Below are 6,567 nucleotides of genomic sequence, written 5' to 3' on the forward strand. Positions count from 1 at the left end.
ACTGCCTTGGAGATGGAGGAAACTGGACAGTTGTCCACCTTGCCGGGTCTCTCTGAGGACCCTCGTGTTGTCGGCTTGGCCAGGGTTGAGAACAGCAGGAGCTGATCGCTGCTAGAAGAGTGCACCAGCAGTGATATCGCACAGGTTGGGACTCTCTGATGACTTTGTCATCCCTTTGCCAGGACAGTGCAGGCCAAAGTTTTCTTTCACTTGGAAAAACCCACTCACCCTTCTACACATCCCATATGGCCAGTATAAAGTCTAATGGAGAGTGGGGACTAACAGTAGATTATCATGGGCTGTATGAAGGTGAGGATCTGGGAGCTTGTTCCCTGCTGAGCCATAAACCTTTGTGCAATCTCCTGGGCAATTCACAGAAGGAAAAAGCAGTTCTCTTCAGCTGAAAAGTGGAAGAGGCTGTGCCAAGAGACAGCTCCAGGGCTGGGCTGTGGGACTGCGGGGGATGCTGGGGTGGTCAAACTGGGGGGATAGAAGTGAGAGACCTGGAGGGACTGTTAAAGTATCCTGCCTACAGTGTGCTTCAGTCCTGTGTCCTGTCGTTGAAAGGAGCCAGGGGAAAGGCATACAAGATGACTCCAGAAATGTTCTTGTGCCAGTAAATTCAAAAGGGAGATTCCAGAGAAAGAAGAAGTCAATAGAAAAAGCCTGAAAATTTGAAATAGCATTATAAAAATCTTTTGACTCAGCAGAGAGGCAGCCAAGCAAGCTCAGAGGGACTCACAGGGGGAGGAAACCTAAAAGAGAGAAATAGAAACCCCTGACGATCCCAAAGGCGATTTGATGTGCTTAGGCACTGCAGTGATGGTGCCCGTGTGCCTGGGGATGTGGCAGCGAGGGCACTAGCTGGGATGGGTAAATGCAGCGACTGTGAAGAGTAAAAGGTTGCGGCTGCAGAAGTCAGTTCACTCCTGGGCGGCAGAAGCAGCAAGTTGTCAGCTTAGGAGCTGGGGGTGTCTGCGCTGCAAAAGTCTCTGCCTCAGCCCTGCTCCCTCAGGGCAGAGCAAGAGGAGCTGTCAGACGGGGGGCGCCCGCAAAGGCTGCGCTGGAGACAATCTGCAAGAAGTGCTGGGGTCCAGGGTTCCAGACTGAGTGGTTGAGCTGGGCAGGCCAGAGGAGTTTCAGAGAGAAGCAGTCAATCACAGACCAACATCCCACAACCGCTGAAACCACCTCCAGTCCTGGAGGGGACAGTGAATCCAGCGTTTGTCCTGGGAATAAGAGAGCAGGCAGTGGCTGTCCCCCCGGGCTGACGGCCTGCGTACAGCCTTGTGGAACATGGGATTCCAAAACAACACCGGGGTGAGTGACACCGGTTAAAACAGGTGTCTGAAACTCCTCTGTGAATAGGCCCTTGTAAAGACAAATGAGTTCAAATTCCGAAGGAAGATCACACCTCTAATCTGGCTGGTTTCTCGAGCATGCTGGTTGTGCAGTAGGACTGATACCCCTCTGAGTGATGGTTGGGTTTTTATATCCCCTGGTGCTCCATCAGAAACCTGCATGAGAAACTCACTACTTTCATGTGACAATCTAATTTCCCAATTATTCATATTCCCTGCCAGTTCCTAGCCATATGTCCTTACACCTGCAGTGTCCACTGCACTGTTTTTCTACCCCTGGTGTTGAGTCTGATGCATTCACACAGATCACTCTCTCATTTTCCTAACCCTCAACCCAAGCTCTCAACATTTGACTCTCCTTGTGTTGTGTAACACCAGGGTCTTGTCATAGTCTTGTGATTTGTAGCATGGGTCTTTCCCTGCCCCAGACTCTTCCACCTGACAGTCTCCCAGACTGGAATGGCTGATAATGTTATACTTGTTCCCAAGAGCATGATCATACAGTCTGCTCTGTCAAGTTCATTCTCCATTACTCCAGTCCTCAAGGTCATTATAATCTTGTTGTGTGATATCTTGGCCTCTTCTAGATTGATGACTGCAATCTCATTTTGCCTCATCAGCAAATTTCCTTTGCATTCTCCTGCTTTTTGTGCCAAGATCATTAATGGAAATGTTAAGCAGAATAATTTTTGAGGCAGAAAGTCCAGGAACTGTACTGATAAACCACCTTCAGTCTAACACATCCCCTTTCAGCTGAAGCAATTACCCTTCCCCTTTCGGGCAGCTCTTTACCAACTTTACATTTCATGTGCCAGTCACATCTTCTCTGGCTTAGCTAATAACTTGCTGTGTGGAGCCGTTTCATATGTCTTACTGAAACCCAGATGAGTGAGATCTACTGCATTTCCTTCGTCGCAAATATCTGTGAACTCATAAAAGGAAGCTATTAGTTTAGTGTTGGTATGCATCAGGACTAATGCAGCATCATTTACTGTGAATATGTTGTATCTTGTGCAGTGCCTGAGGATCTGGAGAGGGGTGTTCAATGGAAGGCATATATCTGCAAAATACAAAATTATTTATATTAAACTGGGTTGGAGAAGAGTGGAGTTATACAGAGTTAGCTGATGGAGCAACATGCTAGCAGATGACATTCACTCATGAGTCATTTGAAATACTAATTTCTGTTGCTAAGGTCAAATGAACTATGGCTACATAGGAAAGAAAAAGGCCTGTGGTAATGTTTTTGAGTTTATGGACAGATATTAAAGACATTTGGGTCCTGACTATTTGGCTGATGTGACTTAGAATTCTCTGTTCCATTCCTCTTCAATAACATTCAGGTTCCCTAAATGACATTTTCTTATGGCATCCTCTAAATGCCATCTCCTTATTTTCTAGAGTTGATCTTTGCTCCTGCAAGTCCAAGGATTAAGCAGAATATTTGATCACATGAAGGATGGGACAGAAACTAATTGCCCAAATGCCATAATATTGCTGTAGAAACCAGCAGGATAACCTCCAAATGCCACATTCAGCCCTGATCATTTTGACTCAGAGATGGATAGAGCCAAACAGAGGACGTTGAGCCATGTCATGAAAGCCTTTAGTGACTTGGCGATGAAAGATGGAAAAGAGTGGGGCAGGTAGATAAAGGGAGCTTAAAAATAAACATTCAATATTGATTATTTGAAGGGACATCTACATGGTTAAAACCATTTAAAGAGAGAAACGGTGTGCTAGAGAGAAATATTTTTACATGAAGCATCATTAACATGTGAAACTCTCTGCCAGAAGATCTCATCAAGGGCAAAAAGTGGAGAAAAAATACAGAAGCGATTGCTATTAGATAACCCCAGCTATGTAAGTTGAGATAATTTTTATTTTTAGCCTGCTTTCATGGAAGTGGGGCTTATGCAAGCTGTTGTCTGGGTGAAGGAGGTAATGATAGTTGCTGTCTGTAAATTCAAAACTGAAATCACTTCTTGCAGCCAGACAACTTTTCTTGAAAGCCCCAATGATGTATTCACGTGGACAGGCACAGATCTCTGCAGAAGCAGTAGTTGAGGGGCACAGGCTCTGCCAAATTGCACAGAAGAGGTGTAGTTCAGTACATCTGAGAGACCAGACGTGATCTCACCACACCAAACCCAGCCCTGGTGAGAATTAGCCCCAGGTTCCTCCACTTGAGCCCAGCAGTGGGGACGAGGCTGTAGGTGCAAGTCATGAGCACAGGAGACAAACAGCGGGCTGGGGCCCGGGCTGGGCACCAGTGCTGTGTGAGAGCAGAGAGGAGGCTGGGGGTGCTCTTTGGGGGAGCAAGGGCAGAGCGCAGCTGGCTTCGCACTGTGGCAAGAAGATGCCAGGGGGCTGGCGAGTGAGCTTCCAACCTGGGTGTTTGCTGTGCCTTGTGCTCGGAGTCCTGCGATGTGCAGAGGGGGGTATTCCCATGGGGGGGAAGCAGGGCACTGCTTTCTCACGCAAACGCTTGCTCTGCTCACACAGCATTTCTCTTCCCTGGTTTTGTTTAAAGAAATGTATCTGCTTGCCTTAAGGAGCAAGGGGTGCCTGAGGTTGGGACCTGGAGTCAACGTGGGGAGTCTGGGAGAGGGTGAGAGAAGCTGAGGCTGCAGCCATCTCGGGGTGCAACATATCCCCTGGGTGGTCTCTAAGCTCTCAGACCCAGAGCTGAGGGTAACCAGCACAGAGTGTCCCTGCGGCTTGGTAGAGCTGTGCTGGGTGGCTGGGGGTGCCCAGCACATAAACCTGCAGTGTCAAAATACTCTCCTTTCCTTGGACTTTACTAATCCCTGTGTTTTTTCCTGTATCTCATGTGCAACATCCTGTCTGGGGGTAATGTGTTTTTTAGACTTTAATTCCCTCATTTTCTTAAGGAGACACATGCAAAGCAGTGCCAAAACCATCAGATAATGCAAGACCAGTGTGCTGTTTGCTCCCCACTGGCTTTCTGGTACCTCTCCCACTCCGTGGCCGTTTGCCCTGATAATCACCAGTGATTCAGAGATGGCCACAGCCTGGCTCAGGAGGAAGTCAGGGGAATCTGTGGGGCCTTTTTGTTTGACTACACCTGCCTTACCTACCTCTTCCTTGCTTAGTTGTTCTCTTTTCCATTTTCTCATCTTTGTGCACTAAGCTTTGATCATGTTGAGTCTTTGGCCATAACCTCTTGTTTTGTTTCTGCAAAGACAAGCCAAAAGCGGTGGAATCTTTGGCTACTTGATCCCATTCCTAACTAATGGGCTTTTACTTTCTTTTTTTTTTTTTTTTTTTTTTTTCTGGTCTCCTGTGTTTCCCTGCCTCCTTGAACTTCTGTTGTGTTTCTCTGCTGCATTAGAAAGTCATCTGCTTATAGAGCTCCTCCATGGAAAAAGAAACAAAACCATAAGCAATTCCTTCACTCTGCCTTTACATCAGTTCCTTATATTTAATTTTTTAAACACGAATCTACTTTTGCTGAGGTGCACATTCATGCAATTCATTGAAATAACCTAACTCCCTGAGTGTCCTGGTTCAGCTAGGATAGGGTTAAGTTTCCCCAGCAGAGAGGGGGAAGGGATCTCCAGCCGGGTTATTCATACCATGCTGAGTCAGGTCCGGCTTCCGGGAAGCCTTTTCCTTTGTGGCTTTGGTGACGGGAAGCACGGGGCTGTCTGTAACCATTGTGGTATTTCTCTGTATATCTTTTGTCTTGTTTACTGTTATTGCTGTTTATTGTTGTTATCATTGCTACTGTTGTTGTTCAGATTGCTTACTACACTGTTGTATTAAATTTCGTCTTATTTTAACCCGGGGTTTGTGCCCTACTTGTGTCCGAGGGTTGGGGAGGGACAACTGCAATGTGGTGTCCAGTCCCAGCAGGGCTTAAAACCACCACACTGAGTTAGATTGTTCCTGTGAATCAGGGCGGCAGGAATTAGTCATGTCCGATCAAGGATCAGGAGGATCAGGCAGCAGGAGGCCGGGGTTTGCATGGCCATTTCCCACATGTCCAACCAAGAATCAGCGCTATCAGGGGGGACGAATGGATGTGCACTGCATTGTTCCAGTGCTCACTCTGTGTCCCTGCTGTGACCAGTGCAGCAGGGTGAGAAGTCATATTTGTGGCAAAACCAGGGAGAAGCTGGAATGTGACTCCTGGCAGTGGTTTTTGGCCAGCAACAGCGGCAGTGCCTGAGGGTGCCCAGGCCGTGGCTCTGAGCTGGGCTGGGCTGTCCGTCCGCAGAGCAGCTCTGCAGCCCCCAGCACAGTGATGCTGCTGGGGCTGTTGCAAAGCAAATCCCCTCCTGGAGCTTGCTGGGGTTGCTTCACTACTCCTGCTTTGGGTCGCTGTCAGGGCTCTGGCCACGCAGCTTCGTGCCCCAGCCTGGCTCGTGGCTGGTGGGGTCCTTGCAGCAGTGGTGGGGTCGGTGTTCTGGGGGGTTTGGGCTCTGGCTGGTCCCTGCCAGGGACCCAAATGGAATCTGAAAGTCGCAGCCCCATGGTCAGCGCTTCCTCTTCTGCCGTTCCCTCACATTCTCCAGCCCAGCAAACCTAAGTGATGCCAACATCATTTCCCCAGTATGATGCACACATTTTTTCTTTCCTTGAAACCCCACACCCGCCCAGTGGCTGGGGCTGAAAGGAGGGCATCGCCACAGGGGCTGAGCATCATGCAGAGGAGAGCACTGCAGACCCCCAGATCCAGCCTCACTTGCAGACCCCTCAAGGAGCCCCATCCTCATCAGTGGCGATCCTCATGTCTGTGGGGAAAGCTGGCAGCAGGCGACCACCACTAGTGCTGGGACTCGGGATTGGGGTCAAAGGTCTCTGGGAGTGCCATCACCAGGAAATATGGCACAAAATGAGGGACTAGACATGGCAAATCCCTAGGGGAACCCCCAAGTGCCAGTGGAGCCAGACCCCAGGAACATGTGCAGGTCTGTGTTGGGCGAGGAGAACCAGGGATCCCCGGGGCTTTGAAGCTCTGGCACCATCAACCTCCATGACATCCCCAGAGGCGCCGCATGTGCCGGCTGTGGGGCACCTTGGTCACCTGCCAGAGCCGGAGTTCTCCCCAAATCTTCCACTTCCCCTGCAGCAGCAAGCAGGGCTGCATCGCTCAGCAATTCGAGAGTTCGAGTGTAGCTGCCCGGCAGGGACGGGGCTGGGGCTGGGGCAGAGGAGGGCTGGGGCTGAACCCAACCTG

Source organism: Athene cunicularia (assembly GCF_003259725.1).
Source record: "Athene cunicularia isolate RWA chromosome 19 unlocalized genomic scaffold, athCun1 chr19_part1, whole genome shotgun sequence".
NCBI classification, from domain to species: Eukaryota; Metazoa; Chordata; class Aves; order Strigiformes; family Strigidae; genus Athene; species Athene cunicularia.